The sequence below is a fragment of the Cyclopterus lumpus genome, chromosome 14, assembly GCF_009769545.1.
Source record: "Cyclopterus lumpus isolate fCycLum1 chromosome 14, fCycLum1.pri, whole genome shotgun sequence".
Lineage (NCBI taxonomy): Eukaryota > Metazoa > Chordata > Actinopteri > Perciformes > Cyclopteridae > Cyclopterus > Cyclopterus lumpus.
The window spans coordinates 11,876,396-11,895,672 of record NC_046979.1 but is presented as its reverse complement, the minus strand read 5'-3'; the positions used below and the strand labels follow the sequence as shown (position 1 = coordinate 11,895,672).

Here is a 19,277-nt window from a genome sequence, read left to right as displayed (position 1 = left end):
TCAGACAGCCAGTCGTCCACTGTCTGGACAGTTACACACACACTGAAATATACATGCATGTGCTGCATGACAGCACAATTAATATTAATCATAGTATGTGGGGAGAGAGTTCATGACTGTAGCATACAAGTGGGTTACCTCACCCAGGGGAAGCTTGTAGCCATAAAAGCTCTCACAACCTGTGAAAGGCAACCTACATACCTTGTTTGTGGAGACAGAATCTGAGTGAGTATGTTTGAATTAATCATGATGAAGTGAGGACCAGTTCCTTGGTTACTCTGAGCTGCAGCTTAATTAGTGGATCTGATACAGAGTGACAAATACATACTGTAAACGGGAACATGACAAAGAATTCAGTATAACTGATCTAAGGTTAAGATTTCATCTAGTTGATCATCTTTTTTAATTTATCTTATCTAAGTCAGTAGTGATTTCAAACTACTCGTACCGAGGAACCAAGCTGGAACATTGTTCCCAGCTTACCTCAACTCTGTGAAAACCTTTGTTTTTAATTCTATCCGTGAAATGTTGCTCTGGAGTTTTATTGTATTACTTATTTCCTACATAAATGTCCATGTCAGTGACATCAGTGGGGCTGCAGAGGCTAGTCAGGTCACAGTGAGAGCGAGTGAGTCTGTGCCAGGAGCCCACTGAGACTTTGAGGCTCAAGTCCACACTTTGTTTTCATATTGCAGTTCTTTTAGAGATAGGAGTAGTATACTCTGATTAAGGAAGTGAATGTTGCTTGGATGTTTTTTTTAAAATTGTTGTTCCATTTCAAAGGTATTTGGAGAATGAGATGTTTTTTTCTTGGTTTGGCTCCATGCTCTCATTTGGATGGAAATTAGGTAAAAAAGCAGACTTGGTGGAACATTATGTGTCCTTATCTAGGGGTCAGTGATATTTAAGATATTATTCAATAATAAAATGGTATATTGCATCCCAATCTTTCTCAGCATGAAAACCATCAACAGGTATTGAGCCATATTTGACTCATGTATTCTGGAGTGAAGCATTATTACAAGTCATGTCTGGTTGACGTTATCAAATCAGTCTCAATTCACTGTGCTGCTGCGTCAAAATCTTAAAATAGGAATGTTACACCTATCTTTGCGTCTCTCCATTAACATACTTATTTAACTCCTAATAGTTGGTGGAAAGTAACCCCAGAAGACTGTGCAGCAGCAGCAGCATGACAATTCAAAGCTGGTGTGATGATTTGTTTATTTACCCACACAGAAGATGTCAAGCTGGAATACAGTCCCACACACTTACAAACTGCACTAGGTCCCCTGTGACAAAATGTCCTAGATTTCAATGCCCGACAGGCAAGAAGGAGAAAGAGAATAAAACAGTCAGAGATGGAAGGAACAGAGGAAAAAGTGGAACTAGAGATACAGAGAAAAAGTTTGATTCTGAATGAGGTTTCCTTAAAAAAAAAAAAAAAAAAAGAACAGAACAAGAAGAAGAAGTTAACCATATTTTGAGTGAGTGCTGTATCACACACATGCATGCAGCCTCACACGCACCCACATAAATAGTGTACCCTTTGGACGGTCGGTGAAGCCAAGGAGCAAGTGAAAACACAGCCGGAGGAGATTCACTTACCCCTCAACCTTCAAGGCCACACTGCCAAGTCAATGTGCAGTGGGCTTGCTTCTCTGATGAAAGTGTGTGCATGTGTGTGTGTATATAACTCATCATTTTAAATGTAAAAAGGAGAAAGTGGGTGGAAATTCAAAGAATTGATATTAATAAAAACTATATATTGGGCCGACATGGTAAGCAGGGTAAAAAATAATAATAATAATTTGCCTGGCAGGATATTCCTGAAGGTGGAGGAGCAGCTTCCATCATTGCTTCTCCCCATCGAGTATGTTTAATATCCCAACAGGGCAAGCTTTCGAGCAAACCTGACTCTTTGTCAAACAGCATTACCTCATTGGTAAAACTGAGATAAATACGTTGACAGTGGCTGAAACAAACTATTTCTCTACTCATGATTTGCCTTTTGAGTTCTATCTATATAGGAGAATGCCAGTTCAACTGTCTGTGAAAAGCAGAGCACTGACTGGAAGAAATTAAACATTATTGTTAAGTTGAATACTTTAAAATGAACAAACAAGCGCTTAATAGCTTCATTTGGCTGCACATTGGACTACAAACCTGTATTATGCATTGCACACACACAGTGTTTGGTATGTATTAGTTATTTAGGTGTTTTGTTAGTAAGTATAAGTCAAGTATTATTAGACAGTGTGATTATGTTAAGTGTATTTTGTGTATGCATGGCAATCATAGCATTCAGATATTAATATGATGTGAATGCAATACAAATAAACACTAACCACTCTGGAGTTGTGTTTGTAGTGGTGGAGATAAAAATTGTTTTCACAATATTTGCCAAATCATTTGTTTGAATTATGGGCATAATTGTGTATTGCTGATTCCCACCTCAACCTTAACTTACTTTAATTCCCTGTAGGGTCATCCTAAACTTAATTGCCTCACCCCAACCTTCACCCTCCAGACTTCAGTCCCCACAATGTGATGAACATGAACACACAAACACACTGTATTATATCAGAATAATCACAACATGTGTTAATGAAAGGACAGAGGAAAAGTTAAAAGTCAAAACACTCAGCTGATAGCCAAAACAGGATCAGGAGAAGGGAAACCGAAGACCCATCTTGTAACTTAAACACACATACACACACACACACACACACACACACACACACACACACACACACACACACACACACACACACGGATACAAGGACACACTTTAATCTTTTTCCACACTCCAGCCGATGAATTCAGTTGCATGGCCTAAGGCAGAAAGTTGTATGAGGTTATGTTATTGTATCAGAAAACACAAACATTAATTAAAGTGATAAAAAGAAGAGTTTGCCAGCAAACAGAGCAAAACAGGTTTAGGGTGAAAGTAAGTTGCTATCTTCCAAAGAGAAATGCTACGGAATTATTTTCACTGGGAAGAACCTAGACTTTGGTTCTTCTTTTGGTTATCAAAATCCATAATTACTCATCTGTAGCTCAGAATATGTAACAGTGACTTAGCTTATTAGCAAATAAATTCTCCATCAACTCTCGGGTTGGTGGCGCACCAACAGCTGTTCGCCAAGAGAATGCCTTTGTATCATGTTACTCCATTATATTACTTGTGGTAAGCCTGGGAATTAAGTCTGTCTATCTTTGTTTTCTTTTGCTCTCCAGAGTTAAACAGACATCAATACTCAATATCAGTTAATAATGATGCAATGAAATCATGTGATTGATGGGTTTCAAGGCTCCAAATGAAAAATGTTGCTTCAGGACTGATCTCTCGCGCTCTGCATCAATGGCAAACAACACAGTTTTGATCTTCCTAGAGGCTACTGCTTTTCCAAAAAGTATTTGTTCTCCAGCCAACTTTTTCTTTTGCCTCCTTTTCTCCCACACAACCCACAAATCCACACTTTCAATATCCCTAAGCTTGCATAACACGTTGCACTACCTGAGCTGCGGTGCCCTACATGCAGTGCTCTGCTTGGTGCAAATGTTTGATGTACCAGAAGCTCAGATCATCTCACTTACTTCATTAGAAACACATGAGACTGGACACAGACTCTACCGCTCTCTGTTCTTGCCTCACAGCTTAGACACTTCTCATTCATCATAAACCCAGATGGGCAGCAGTCACCACATTTCATTCATCTTTGCTCAGAGCAATTCCCACATTCATCTCTTCATGTGACTAATGAAATGAATACATCACTTCATTCAGAAACATGTGTGCATATACGGCACACACTTGCCTGCATTAGTCGTTCCCTCAGTGGGGAAGAATCGATAAAGAGATCTGAGAAGGGATGTCTCGGCTGGTAACAGCTAGTAAATGTATCAATTAGTGGATAGACATCAAATGAATCAGCAATAATTCAAACATTTATCAAGTAAAAAGGACAAACACCTGCTGATTCTTATATTTTAAAGACTAAACAGTTTATCCGTAAGTCAAAAAGGTAATTGAGAGATTGACTGATGATATTTCCTTCTGTATGAATTCATGCACTAACTTTGCTCCTTTTCCGGACGTTTTGTGCTTTCTCGCCTCGCAGGTTTCCATGGATCCGGGTTTATACTGGACGCCCAACACCCACTGCTATTATCATTGTTAGTGCTAGTTGCATTGCAATTAGTATTGCCAATACCATTACTGCTTTTATTATCATTATTATTCTACTATATCTATTGTTGCTGTTATGTTTGATAGTTGTACCTTTTTCATCATGACTGCTGTCATTATATGAATATTTGTTGTCCTATTCATTGAATGTGCTGTAACTCTGTAACGTTGTTCATTCCGTACACGTGACATCTACTGTACAGATTGTAAATCCCTCTGAGGCAAATTTGTAATTTCGGGCTACACAAAATAAATTTAATTGAATATCGTCGTCAGTTGAACCCAAAATGATAATTCTCAATCAACTACACATGTCTATCCAAAGGCCACACACTTGCTCACGTGCATACATTCATGCACAGAAGCAAACTCGCTTCTTCCATCCATCAACTGCAACAAGAGAAACCCAGAATTCAAACCATCTACCACACTTTGGCAGTCGGAGCCAGTGTCCCTGTTCCAACCCACGGCAGAGAAGCGAGGACGTGGAAACTCGAGACAACACCAAGCTTTAGAGGACTTCCATCCGCAACTTCCTCCAGGAATATAACAACTCATTTCCAGCAGTCATTATCCCAGATCTGAATCTAAAGGCCTGGTCTTGCTATGCTCGCCAGTTTGGATCAGCGTCTATTGTCAAATTTGAAGATTAGAATGTAGCAAGTTGAGAGGTTTGAAACTTGGTATTTTAGAAGGACGGGGGAACTGGTCCAAAAGTAGTCTTCCCACAGCTTTGCAGACAGCACCTCTGCACTGTAAATATTATTTTTATTCATTCTTTTTTTTTTAGCCAGTGTCTGAAGTCCTTCCCTTTCAGCTGACTTAAATAATGATGGTTACTTCATAACTGGGCCTCGGAAGAAACAAAAATGGAATTGCACCATCTGAAAACTCCAGCTAGTCAATCATTCTGTGTCTGGCGGGAGAGTCCAGTCATGTCCTTTGATTGGTTGAGGCAGTCATACAGTAATATCTTCTCCAGAGCAGCAGCTACATGGGTCTTCAAACTGTAAGGTAAGATCTGTATTTCCCCAGTGGGAAGACTACATTACACTGTAAGAAAATAAGCCTCAGGTCAAGCTACAAGATGAGGTATGACGATTGTGTATGTGCGATTATTTATTACAAACACGTTTCTATGATCACACATTGCAAAGTATTAACTGGTACTTCATAATTCAAACATAATCTCCCAAAGGTGCAGCAGCAAGAATACAAATGAAATAAGCAAGGATTGTTACTGCTGACGAACTGGGTGGCTAGAAAAAATTAAATTATGAAATTACGGCCTGATGCTTTGTTCAATCTTTGATACTCATCGAAGAGATTCCACTAAGGCATCGATATACTTTACGGAAAGCTCATTAAAATCCGACTTGATACATCCCTATTTCAATTCCAATGTGAATTTGGGAACCACTTTCTCAGCATGTAAGCACACACATACAGCTCAAATTTTACAATAATCTAATTCAATTTCTCGATTTTAATCACAGCAAGATGGCAGACCTTGCAATTGTAGCTGCCATGGCAACCAATACACCCAGAGGGTAAAGTTAATGAAATGTGGAGCAATCAGCAAAGGGAATTCCTTATCAATGGGAATCTTATTTTATGACTCTACTACTAAAGCTATTAATAACTGCCTGGCCCTGTGGATGGCAGATGCAATCAGGAGTGGCTTTCAAGGAAACCAAAGATCCTCCACCGCAATATGGCAGCTAAACACTGGTTAAAGTTAATAAACATAAATTACATGAAATCCCTTCAAAATTGAGTCCTTGGTTCATGTCTTAAAACGGTGGTCTGAGAGGTAAATAAAGACACCAACACAAACCCTTTGAGTCGCTTTCCCATATTTGTACTCACATTTCCCATCCACAGAAAACAAAACAGTTCTGGAATACAATTAGACAGATTTCAGTTTGAGCTGCAACATTTGGGTGGGAAGATGCTTTCTGTTTTTTTCCCTCACTCTCCTTCTGTGCTGGCAGCACTCCATGATTTGAGTTGATGAGCTGAAACAGATATTACACAAAACCCTTTACTCTCTACAGTGTTCCCTGCAATATGGTACGCGTGGTGACTTTGTATTCTTAATTAACACTTTAGTCACTCAGGGTTATAGCGTAAAATCAATCACATAATGAAACTTGACTTTTTCTTATGTGGGTACAAGCAGGATTTCGTTGGTGATGTGGGTGGCGAATGCACAGTTTGATTACACTGTATATCCCCAGAGTTTAAAGTAAACTCGCAAGATTACTTGAGATTTGCAGAAGAATAAAGCCTCAACTTGGACATTCCCGAAAGTAATTATATTAGAGTAAACAAAAAAACCTAAAGACTGTGGGTGGTGGTATTATATTTCATCCTGAGAAAAGGCAACTTTGATTTGAACAGAGAATCATCAATATTGGTGTGTATGTCAGCATGATTCCAATGCCGCATTATCACATTAAAAGTAGTAGAATAAGATGCAAAAACCAAGCCAAGTTTAATGTCATATTGCTGCCAAAATGCCCCCCAAATAATCCCATATACAATGAAAGGAATGGGGGTTGTAGGGTTGTGGTTGCTATTCAGTCACCTCCCCCCAAAGATGTAATATAAAGTCTTCCAGCAGATGCTGTTGTCTCAGGGGTGCATGTATTCTGAACACATCGCTGGTGAGAATCCACCGACCCTGCAGAGTTAGTATCATGCTCATCCATCCAGCTGAATAGAACAACATGAAGTCCAAGGTAAGCAGCTGACTGTTTACATTGTTGATAAGCTCTACAAAAAGACTTGACACTTAACTAAATGAGTAGACCTCTCTCCTTGACTCCCTTTGTTGTAGACCATGTTAGAGAGACAGGAAGTATTGGGTGTAACATTAATGATCACAGCTCTTCTTTTAAATTAATTGAGGATCTAGCGTCCTGTCCAGGGTGTACCCTGCCTTCGCCCAATGTCAGCTGGTATCGGCTCCAGCGCCCCGCAACCTTGAAATAGGATAAGCGGTTCCGATATTGGAATGGAATGGAAAATAAAAGAATTAAAAACATATTTCACAAGGATGTTCAGGGCTTTAAGTGGACACCTCAGCTGCCACCCCAAAAACACTTCCTTTCATAATTGTATCCACTACACATTTTCATTAACATGGCCAGAATTAAGATATAACTAACTCGCCCGAATAATCTTCTTAATTGCCACTATTGTAAAGTATCTGTTCCTGTATATGAGCCCCTCTAAGCAGCTGATGTGAGTAATTAAAAGTTGTTTGCACAAACATACAGTAAGCTCTGCCCAATGCAGCCGCAACAACAAAAAATCCATATGGTTCCTGTTAGAAAATGTCTTGCTGCACGCCTCATCGCTCTGCAAGAAGCCAAACTGTTACTGGTTGTGTGTAGACCAGAGGCTGAGGCCAGTATGCTGCAGAGCTGGAGCACATGAGACCATGTAAGTGGATAGTGTAATAATGCAAAGATCCGTATCCCTACTTACAGCAGAAAACCAGGAGTTGTGGATGCCAGCAGACACCAGATATGACTGGAATAACTATTGTGGTTAGGAACTTAAATATGCCCCTGGGTTCCCATTTTTAGCTTTTGGCCATGTAAATATATATAGACAGAACTGGTTGCTATAAATACACTTCATGTTTAAAAAACATTTGTGTCAGAACATATTTGCTAGATATTAAAACTATCTGACATCCTCTTGGACTTGATCTTTTTGCTTGTTTAACGTGTTATACAGTTGTTATTGCGTGTTGCGATACTCCCTCTGGGTTTCATTGGTTCTGTTTCCATAATCATACAGAAAAGTGGGAACCACACCATCATCAACAGAGCATGCTCTACTTCAAATTCTCTCCACTAGTGAAGCCTCACAGTCTTACTAAATCTCTTCGCTGTCACATCAGTTGCTCCCCTCAGGAAATAGTCCAAAGAGCGCTGGCACACTTTGACTTCATGGTGTTTCCCTTTAAGTGGTTCGGTACTCCCTCCAAAACAAAGTGTATTCGCTGTAAGCTAAAAACCTGTGATGACTTACACTGACTTACTATCATCAAATAGTTCCATAAGACATAAGAAGGTGGCCTACTAGACTAACCTCCCTTTCATGTTTAGCATATATTTTGAAAAAGGGCTCCACTCTTCTCTTTTTCCAACCTGGCTGTTCAGCTGGTTTGTCTGTGGATGGGGATCAATAATCAATATGAGGCAGCTGCATCACCATGATCCATTGGTCTCGTATAATAGCCTATACCATTGTCACCCCTCTAGCATGGTCTCCCCATATCTCAGCACAGCCGGGGCCAGCTAGCTCAGCCATGCAAGGTGCGGATGCAGGGTGCACCCCCTCTATACGGAGGACCAGAAGCCAGAAGAGCTCATTTTCCAACATTCGTCCCTTACTGATCATATTAGTGAACAGGGGATGAGAATAAAGGAGCTGTCACTTACATTCATCTGACCCACTCCGCAGCTCTGGATGTTCGTTCTGGATATCCCCTCAAACAGTGATTAGTATGCAAACGGTCTCCAATTGCCCCTCAACGACAGACAATCCTCCAGGACAAAATCTTGAATGGAGGCGTGCTGGCCAGCAGGTCTGGGGTTCTTTTCTTCTTTTTCTTCTTCTTCTTGTTCTTTTAAAAAAAAGAAAATATCCACAACAAAAATGACAGCTGAGCCAATTCCACAGATGTTCTAATCTGGTAGACCGGTAGGTTGGTTTACTCCTCCAGTGAAGGGTCTTTTCTCCGGCTCCGTGCCCGCGTCAGGTGAGCGCGTTTGGATCAGCTGCAAAGCTCTACGGTTTCTCTGCGGTCTGCAGAAGAAAAGGAGCCGTCTGTGTGGCCCTGCAATGCTCCTTTCTCTCGGTGACCTAAACGTTTCTCTCCCCGTTTTCTCTCTCTCAGCATCCAGTCAGTCAGACACGGGGTGTGCGTGTGCGTGCGTGTGTGTATGCGCTAAAACGGAGCCTGCTTCAAGGCACCGTGCACCTCACCGACTGAAAGCCAACTCCTCCGCCACAAGGCCCAGCCCCCCTACTCTCCTCCTCCTCCTCCCATTACCGACTGGGGTTGCTAATTTATTCGGGGAGCTACACAAAAGGGAGGACAGAGCAGAGGGAGGCTGTAGAGCACAGTGGAGAGAGGAGACTGGAGAGCAGCCTTTGGTGCCCCCCAGCTCTGTTCAGTGGAAGTAGTCTTTGAAACAAAAGAGCACCGTTCCCCCTCAAAACAGGAGTTTAGCTCAGCATCGCACATTGTGACTGGAAATGAGTCATTACCAGCATAATTTATATTTCCTTCTCCTTGGGGACGTAGTGGTATGATAGAATTTAGAAGGATACCACACACGTTTCAAAACCTCCCCACAAAGTCCCTATGAACAATGAAATATTATCAATGGTTGTAAATAGAGAACATGTCGGCTGACCCAGCAGCAAACAGTGCAAACGACGGCAACAGTGATGCAACCACCACAAATATGTTATAACTACTGAAGAATCAGAAGAAGAGAGCCTAATGATAGCCCGCATTTTGGATAGGAGGCCTATACTACTTGTGTTATTATTTTTTATATTATTATGGATTTATACAGATCGGTATGTAAATATTCATAATTCAAGTTTAAGTATGCGGTAGCTATTAAAAGCAAATCGCATGAATGTGTCATGAAAATCTGTGTGAACATGGCCATAATCAGGGTTATTCAAGAGTTGGTCACCAGTACATTTTACAACACATGCCTATACATTCTTTTTCACATATAATTCATTAAATGATTTGGCAACTTTTAATTAAATACGGATATATTAGAGTAGTCTTATCATTGAACTTGAATTAATTCCATTTTAGATATTTGAATGTAAAATGCTACCGCTATAATAGGAGAGGAAGCAGCAGAGCAGGCTAGGTTGAGGTTCACACACACACACACACCCTTTTGACTGCTAGCGTCAGCAAGATGTAGTCATTCATCAGCCCAGATTTTAGGTCAAGCCTCCACCTGCATTGTTGAACCAGAGCAGAGGAGGCGGTGTGGAGGAGGGTGGTGTGAACATGGGGGGGGGGGCGGAGGCTGGAGGCTGCAGGCTGCAGGCTGGAGGCTGGAGGTGGTTGCCAAGGGCAGCAATCAATCCATCCCCTCATGCTTTGGGAGAGCACATGCCCGATTATATTGCAGTCAGTAGAGGGGAATGGTGCATTTACACTTTCACCAATAAGTGTCCATACACTGTATGGTCATCATGTCATGGTCAATGTATGAGCCTGAATGCACCGGGCTGAAACCCGTAGCTCAGATACACTTGCATTTCTATATAAAACATACCAAAGAGTTAACATAAAAAATATATATAGTCAAGATAGATAACGATCCACCATTTGTTTGTGCTGTTGTTATTAGTTAGAGGACTGTACTATACGTCTTTGGAAATATTTGTTGCTCACGAAAAGGCCTGGTTGGCAGGAGATACTTGACAGCTTAAACGTCCTGATTAGTTGAGAATAGTAAGTGCTCTTTTTAAGGACAAATTTTGATCAATTCAAATATACTATAAATAAATACATTTTTCCTGGTGAAACAAGCTACATACTCCTCTTTCTCACATCTCACATCTGCCCTTGTCCTTTTAGTGTCTGCATTTGTCCTCGTGTGTTTGCATCTGCGCAACTGTGCTGTATGTGTGCGTGTGAGTGAATTTACTCTGCATCGATCTTGTTGTGGGATCCCTTGCCACAGAGTTGCAATTACGCAGCTTTAACCAATTGCAGATGGCTGAGGAGCGACACTTTTGGTGGGGCTCCCCACAATACAGGAGACCACCACAATATTTATATCGTTGCCGCACACATTCATAAATGTAAAATCTCTCTCTGTCATCCTCAAACACACGTGAATACACACACACACACACACACACACACACACACACACACACACACACACACAACACATACACTTGCATACACTGATATAAATCATGAACTGTCAAAGGATTTCTTTGACTCCTGTGTCTATTCTGTTTGATAACCCCAGTCCACATTTCAAACCTTTAGCACATCCCAGATTCATATTCTGTCCAGTCTTCCTTGTTTTTTCCAACCCCATGCATTCATAACAGAACTGACTAAAGCAATTAATTATCATGGACCTACAGTATGGTCACCTCTAACACAATATATACATAAGTGTGGCAGGGTGATGAACTAACAACTAGAAGCTGTAAGGTCAATTGTAAATGCATCGTTAGGAGCTAATGGAGGGGTCTGTCTGTATTGGCTGGTTGGACTTGTTGGCTGGGACTCGCTCTCTTGCTTCTATATGCAAACACACACAGTTGACCGCAGGACTGCGATGTGAATCAAACCAGCAAATTAGGCAAATTGACATGTTTGCATGTGCAGTGGACTGAAACTAATTTTAAGATTTCATCACTGAAAAAGAAATATCTGGTGAAAAATGTGACATAATAAGTATTCTTCCTTTCTGCAAAACCTCTGGGAATGTGCCTGAAGCAATCCCTTGACTGGCAAGCAACACCCTAGCTCTGTATATCCTGGCAGCACTATCCATGAAATGACTTAATGTGTCTCTTTCCACATGCTTTATTTCATTCAACTGTTATCACTCCATCTCTCTGGATTTAGTCCTTTTCCTGAGTCCAAATTTAAAGTACTGCACAAACATTAACTTTCTCATTTTTGTCACTTAACTCTGAGTCTTTCTCCCTCAGCCATACATACAACCCTGTGTCCGTGCAGGTGTCTGCCCCGGTTATCTGATCCACCTTTCCTGTGCGGCAGGATGGGATGAGGTCACAGTTACGCTCAGAGACTCTGCATGCCAAGAGAGGAAAGAGTGGTGGCTTAATCAGACCTTCCTTTCCCATGGCCAAAATATCACTGTCGGGCATTCATGAGGCTTTCATGCAAAGAAAAAAGTTTTAAAACTCTTGTGAGCAAAGTTCACTTTTTATTTACAGTTCAATGTTTGAAAGTGGAAGTCTGTCAATATTCTATTTATCAAACAAACAAATCCCATGAAAAGACCAACATTAACAATGAATCAGTGTTGCCTGTGCAGCCAGAGCCTGATAGGCCTACATCTTTTTTTTTTGTCATAGATGTCCAATGTTGTCCGAAAACTATTAAAAACACATAAATGAGCAACACCTTTGCACCGGGTAACATGTTCATCCCCAAGTAATGCACTATTTACTCCTGTTTGAGTATCTTTGCTCTCAAATACAGTATGTTACGAGGGTAGAATAGTATTGAGGGATTTCTTGACAAAAAGAAAAATATAGAATGATGATATGCTTCTTAACTTAAACTGCACATTGTATCTTCACGCTGGATGGGAGCTATATTTAAAAAATCCTGGACATTACAAAACTACATTGAAATATTGTTCTTGCTTCACCTCTACTCAGCACACTATACCACTATGGGCACGTTCTCTAGTTTGTTTCTTTTTTTCTCAAATGCCTTCCTTTGCCACTAGTAAGCATTGTATTGTGTCTTCATCTGTCCTGCAGGGTATTCTTAGGGAGATTATTATAGCTTACTTTACTGTGGCCAGCCTGCCTACCATCCAACCACACCGGCCCAATGCTTTTGGCTGCTCTTTCAAAGCTACTACGTTATGCATTTATGCAGATGTCACAAACAGGGGACCAAGAGTTGAGTATTTAGGAATTAGATGTACTGAATGCAGATAATTGATTTTGTTTTGCCAACAGAAGGAAAAAGTCACTGTTTCCACTTTGTTTGAGTGTTGGCACCACATTTCCTGTTGGTTATGTGTGGTTTACTCCAGACCTTTTTAGCCATTTCAGTGTTTTTTACATGTGCATTGTTTATGTGAGTTGCCTGTACTTGTGGACTATTTTAGGGACTGTGAGGATAAACAGACAGAGGCGATGACAGAGCAGGAAAAGGGCATTGTTATTAGGAGCTCAGAGTACTTCCACAGAGCTTCGCAGAATGATATCACACAAAGTGTTCCACATCCAAATGGGAATTATGGCTGAAAAAAAATATTGAAAGTTGTGATATCATCATGGCAGCCACTCACCCCAAAGTAACTGCTATATTCAGTATAATACTTTCCCAAATCCATCATTAAAAACTCTTTTTATGCAGCGGAGACTTTTGGTAAGTCTGAGCTTTATATTTCATCCTTATCTTGAATTACGTCACCTCCATAATGTGCTTGGAGTTGGACTATTATAACTTCGTAAGAGGATGGCCTGCTTCCACTTGGCAAGCTCCACCTGAACAAGGCCTCCCAGCATTTAACTGAACATTTGTTCAGAATCTTATCTTAAACATTCAAGCATGAAGGTCATAACTTTTTCCTTATCGAGCAGCGATCTTGAGGTAAAGAGTGAAAACAGGGAAGAAGCGGTCCAGCCCCCCCTTACATGTAGGCTGATACCAGAGAAGGAGATTAAACAGTTCCTGCTTCCAAGTTTTGTATGATGGAGGGAATATATTGGTCATAATCCATCTGAGGTTTTATCCCTCTGTTGTACTCTAATATCTCTCCTATGAAATATAACTTACCAGCTGTTATCCTGGTTTATGCAATTTGGGGGAGGGGTGCTGTGGTTGAAAACAAGCTGGTGTCCCGGTTCTGTAAGATACAGTAATCAGTAATCCTACTGGTCAACCGCAGGATGCATCTTAAAGGGATTCACTCAAAGGAAATCATTTCGGAAGCCACGGAAGATGGTTTAAATATCAATGTCTATGATCTATAATGGATACAGTGTTTTGGCTCCCCTCAATATACTTTTTGTGATGATACCTTTTCATAACTCTCTTCCTCTCTTTTTCTCTCTTGCATCACCTCGATCACTTTCAAAACATGACTTGGATGTCACATGAACACAATACCTGACGACTGCACCCTCCTCTTCTGCACACCCTTCCCCTCCTCGCGAACTTACCTCGCCATGACACCTCCCTTCCTCCCTCTATCAGAATGCTTTATTGTTACAAAGAAAATACCCTATGCAGGCAGACCCACTAAATCAGGACGGCCTCTTTTTAAGAACTGAGATTATTTCGGCTGTGTGGAAACTATTAAGCTGCTGGCTGCTATACAACCTTGGCGACCATGAAACATTGGTTTAATGGAACTAAAATAACTCTTCCAGAAATATTTTGTAATTCCACAATGCAGATGTATCTATGTTACACCTGAAAATATAAAACCCACTGTGTGTATGAGAGTATAAAAACTTTACAGTGTATTGTCGTATTATTAGCAAACTGATCAAGGAATATTCCATTTCTAGGAATAAAATGAAGGAAAGCTGAAATGTCAATGTGACTAAAGCTGTGTGTGCAGAAACCGGACAATCAGCTATGGCAGCTATAGAATACTAGTATTCTCATACTACTACTTAAATGTAGTGAATAGCTGCTGAAAGGTGTCTCTACCCTACAATGTGCTTCTAATACAAGCGTCTAGCAAACAGGAAGTAGCCAAAGCTGAGAACTTCCTGTATGAGCCAGCTTCTGCACTATGGGCACAGGAGGTTCCTGAATGTGTCCTAAGTGTGTGTGTGTGTGTGTGTGTGTGTGTGTGTGTGTGTGTGTGTGTGTGTGTGTGTGTGTGTGTGTGTGTGTGTCTTTGCCCACCCCCTTTGTTTCCTTCCCTGCTGCTGGCCTGCTGATGCACGGCATCGTGGGAAAGAGTGAGTCGCACCTCACACCACCCTCGCTCACTCACCACACACATAAAGCAGCAGAGACGGGGACAGATTTAGTGGGTGTTGTGAGCCAGATGTGTTGCTTCGTGGAACTGTTTTAAAATTGTTCCATTAATGTAACACCGTGATTCCATATTTAGAGTGAATTGATAATTAGTCTGTGTGTGTCCATGCGTGTCGATAGCAGGGGGAGGAGGCTGTTAAACTAACAGAGATGATGAAGTGTGTTATTTTACCTAGAGCTCATTTGTTAAATTGCACATTCTTAACTAATCTGATCTTTCTTTGCATGCAGGCGGTTAATGTGGACATGCATACCCCCAGAAGTAAGGCCCACACACCCTCTCTTCTGCTCATTCATAGTTCCTCAAAATAAAATGAGTAGCTTTATGTGACAACAATTTTTCTTTTGTCTACGCATATATACGTGTGTGGTGCATGTGTTACGGGTCGTCTGAGCCATGGGTCAGCCTGTAAAGTGTGTCTCAGGGACTTCAGAGGAAGAGGAAGATGAGACGGTCAAGTGCGTCGGGGGAGATTAGTCGTTCCTCACGTTGCCCTTCTTGATCAGCTGCTTCCTGTTTATTGTTACACTGAAGTGTTGTCCCAGGAAGATAACGAGGCTTTGACCTTCAACTCCGGCGGAACAGAAGCACATCCTGCGACGGATGCCATATTGTTCGGTTCATAACTCATCACATGACCAGTGTGACCTGCCACCCCCTCCCATTTGTACAGTTTGAACGTCATAGTGGATCAGAGGGCAGCATATGATTGAATGGCTTTTATTTAGAAGAGGTTGTGGTTCAAATGTAAACACTGTTTGAGGGCAGGTCGGATAATAATTAGCTGGATGTAGAAAGAAAATTGTGAACTTTGGATGTTCGTGGTTAACAGCAACAACCCCCTTTTATTTCTCAAAAGCAGATTTCCAACCACCGAATGAACCCTGTTAAATTATGTTAAATCGCCAAACCAAAATAATAAATTAGCACAGCTTATTTCATTTTGTGCAGTCTGCTTGTCTTTTCCAAGGAGTCCTTTAAATACCCCTCATACACTGAATAAATAGAATACCTCTTTAAAACACAGAGCACAAAACTATCCCTGTTATTTTTCAATTGAGTGTAAAGTTGAAGGTATAGGTTTACGCTGAGACAGAAGGAGTTGTTAGATTATATTCAATGTTTTATGATACAGTTCTCAAAACATAGCCCGTCTTCTTGGAATCAGAGAGCAGAACCTAAGGCCACTTTAAATCTGGAAAATTGACCAAAGAAACTCCAAAATCGCAGCTGTCTGTGGCTGAAGCCAGGGCAGGATCTGGAGAATTGACTGTGTCCCTAGTGTGAGAGTTATGTCCAGACCAGTCTTCTCCCACTGCTTTGACTTTGTTTGGTTGTTTTTTGGAAAGGTTTAAGATTTATTTTCCAATAAATGTGCGCGCTGCAGGACAACTGCCCGATTCCCAACCAGTACAACACAGTCCAGGTCACAACATGGTTACATTAGTGGGATTAGGACCTGGAGATGGAAAGGCTCCAACTAGGCTTATATGTGTTCATACGGATGTTTGAGCTAATTTGGCAGAGTGACAAAAGTATACAGAGACTAGGAGAAAGAGGGGGAGCGAAGTGAAGTTAAGGCCACAGCTCAGGTTCCATTTAAGAGTATGGATGCATTTTCAAAAGCATATAGTATGGTTTAGACGGCACAAAGAACTCTCTGCTCTCTCAACTGCTGCAGCCATTAACAAAGCTTGCGTGAACAATCTAAAAAACAAGCTGAAATTGATCTACTTTTGGTTCTGAAATTCCATTTTTCTATTAGATCTACTTTGGCTCCAAATCCAAGGCGTGTCGACCACTACACGGGGTTATTCATCCCGACTTCATCGAGTACATCTCCACCGATGGAGGGATGTGACCTGTGTGTGTCCGACCCTCGGCATGTGACCGTGTCGTCTGCATCATCCAAGGTCTCCTTTTACTAAATGGTTCATGAAGAGAGAGACGCACATAATTTCATCAGCACGTTGAGACAGTTCTGGGTGCATCGTAAACATGGTTAACAAGGTTAAGTCCAGACTCCACACTGATAAGAGCTGGAGACGGTTAGGAGCCACTGAGGATGTGGTGTGTGTTTTTCAAATTTAGAGGTTTATTAGTGCCAATTGTAAGCCTTCCCAAAATCTAAACTTAATTTTAGAATTAGTGTTCTTAAAAACTCTTAATCATAATTATTAGTATTGCGTGACATCAAATCTCATTTAATGTAGTTACTGTTGCAGTGTACAACATTGTAGAGGATGCCAATAAAATACAATACCGATTTTTGAAATCAGAAAGCATATTTGTGACACATCATGACTAAACTGCACCAAGCTCATGCCTTGTTTTGACCTGCAAGTCCCTCCTCAGAGGTTTTAACTCTCTCATCCACTAGCTGCTTGGCAGTCAGCAAGGCCCAAATATTTACTGTGCCTTGTCTGCCATCTAAACACCCTTTCTACATGACATATTTATTCAATTATGCTTCATTTCTCAGAGACAAAAACAGCACTGCAAGGTCCCGGCCAAGTTGTGAGCGTTTTCCACCAACAACTGAGTCCCGTTGGCTTTGATTCAAAACAGACGGAGAGAAACTTTGGATGCATGTATGACATTTGTTAAATGCTCTCTGTAAACCGCTTTGACTGGTGAGGAAATCATAAACGCTACTTTTGCACGATTCAAGGTTCAGGTAGTTTGTTTGGAGCCGACAGTCGTGAGGTGTTTTTTTGGAATAAGGCCTTTGGCTTTACAAAGAGGGCTGTGTGAGCTACCAGTGATTACCCACCACACGGGAGGTATTCTCTAATTTACAGCCGTATTTCTCTTTTATTGAACATTAATTTTTTTAGCATGCATACCGCCACAAGTTCACGAATAGTGAGGCCACAACACAAAGTATACAGAGCATTCAAATTGGCAGTGTAGATATTTGAAAATGCTCCAACATATTTTTTTCAGAACCCATAGACTTAAAAAAGAAAAAACAGGGTCTGCACTGCTGTAATTTAAACATTTGTAACAGCTATTACTTCCACAATATTTATTTTAAATAAGAGCAAATGAGTGAGATCACTATGAATGTCCAAAGAAGCCAACAGTGGCAGCTAATTTTTCATTTTTTCCCAGCATGCCAACTTCCATTTGAGCTTGGAATATAATACATGCGGTTGCGTGGTTCAGCAAATGTGAAAAACTGCTTTAAAAGATCACTCTGACATCTTGGCAAGGAAACCCTTTGATGAAATTGGTGTTGTAGGACAAGAAGAGTGGTTTTAGTTCCACCTCTGTGTGTCCTGTATATGTTTATATCACAACACTGCATTCTAATAATTAGTTATACTGTGTGAGATTAGTGGAGGGTTCAACTTAACATCACACAGGGACTACTGAGCACAATGGGATCGCTGATGTATGCACGCAACACTAAGTTGTTGGAGAAAAAAATAAGTTGTTAATTTGGTTACATGCAATCTTCTCAGGCTCTGTCAAATAGTTCCTCCTCTGTGTGTATATCCCTTCAATTCCATGTTCCCTGTGTTTCAGGCAGACAGTGAGCTGCCAGTCACCTCTGAGTATGCACCATGCATGTTATAACACCCACGTGGCCCTGGCTGGCACCCTTCTCCTTTTTGATTTAGTTTTGTTCTAAACGTCTTTTCCCTCTCTGACGCTCCCCTCCTTTCTTAACCTAATTGTAGTTTGCCTCAGAGGCACGACTTAATGCTTTCTTCTGAAATATCACGGTGCCTTGCAGAGGCCGTCTGTTTCATGTTGGTGAAGTGTGTCGGGTGTGGGGTGCAGGGATTTGGGGATATTGAGGTTGTGGCAAGTGGGGGTTTGCTCGTCTTTCTTCGAAGCAACTACTCTTTTATTCCTAAATCTTCCATGGATTTATTGCATATTATTGAACTACTTCAGCTTTTACACACACACACACACACACACACACACACACACACACACACACACACACACACACAAACACACCATACACCATGATGCCCGTGCCATAGAGGCGGTTATGCGCAGGGCTTACATGGTGACAGAGTGGTCACTGTGTTTCCCATCATTCTCTGCACACACAGATAGCCCTAAATGGAAAAGCAAGGTGGTGTGTGTGCAACCACAACCAGAAAATCTGCTGCACAGCTTATGATACCCACCGGCTGTCCACATCACAGTGACCACTGATTTCAGAGCTCTGTAATCACCATACACAGGACTATTTTAGTGCAATCTGACGACGGATTAGACAGCAAATTGCCAGGGATAGTGAGCGTTTCCATGGAGAGGGTGGAAGT

The 19,277-nt window shown here is 41.2% G+C and overlaps 1 protein-coding gene across 1 annotated transcript in view; it reads right to left on the bottom strand.

The window, feature by feature from the left end:
• The window catches only part of LOC117743242 (protocadherin-16-like), a 78,109-nt gene extending 69,416 nt beyond the window's left edge, over window positions 1-8,693 (bottom strand). The window contains 1 exon segment of the mRNA XM_034551075.1: window positions 8,653-8,693. The gene's annotated coding sequence lies outside the window, so the exon portion shown is untranslated.
• Window positions 8,694-19,277: the final 10,584 nt, after the last annotated feature.